Source organism: Frankliniella occidentalis, unplaced genomic scaffold (assembly GCF_000697945.3).
Source record: "Frankliniella occidentalis isolate FOCC.00 unplaced genomic scaffold, Focc_3.1 Scaffold100, whole genome shotgun sequence".
NCBI lineage: Eukaryota > Metazoa > Arthropoda > Insecta > Thysanoptera > Thripidae > Frankliniella > Frankliniella occidentalis.
In genome coordinates, this window is record NW_026267229.1 from 766,062 (window position 1) to 766,731 (window position 670).

Genomic DNA, 670 nt, shown 5'->3' on the forward strand with positions numbered 1-670 from the left:
GCGGGGGCGGCGGGGACGGCGGGGGCGGCGAGCGAGCGGGGCAACAGGAGGGTCGGCCGCCCAACGCCAAGAGAGAAGTGTAATTTTGTGACCGTGTGCGGAGCGGCTCGCCGCGCCCGTTTCACAGGGCGGGTGCCCACCAGAAAAACGAGGAGTGCGAAAACGAGTGCTGGAGCACCCCATTCCTCAGGGGGGGGGGGGGGGAGGTGTATATCCCCTGGGGCTGGTGTACAAGTGGTGGCCGGCATTGTGATAAGATTCGGCACGGGCTGAGAGCATGAGGCTGCTTTAGTGTGTTGTAACGTTGTAACAACATTGGCAAGGAGCGTTCTTTCACCATGTATCGAATGGCGGAATAACCCCTAGGAAGTGGTTTTTCATTTGTTTGCGGTGGTGACGTTGGAGGAAAGGGGTAATGTCGTGTGTTGGACAGGCTCCAAATTTAATATCAGACGTGTAAGAAAGAAATCGAAGTCACTAGTACTCTATCAACTCAAATGTGCACATAGTCTACTCTCTTGACTGTAGACAATGTACATTTTTGAGTTGACAGAGTAGATGTTTGTTCCTGCAACCCGTTAGTCGAAATACACTATACTGTATTTAGGCCTGCTGCATCGGGCCGCCCGAGTTTTCATCGTCAATGTTCATTGTCAATGTTCATCGTCAA

General features: G+C 52.7%; 1 protein-coding gene across 1 annotated transcript in view; it reads right to left on the bottom strand.

The window, feature by feature from the left end:
• Positions 1–670, bottom strand: part of LOC113212298 (uncharacterized) — a gene marked incomplete at its 3' end in the record, with an annotated part of 43,550 nt that overhangs the window by 21,837 nt on the left and 21,043 nt on the right. The gene's annotated exons all lie outside the window — the stretch shown is intronic.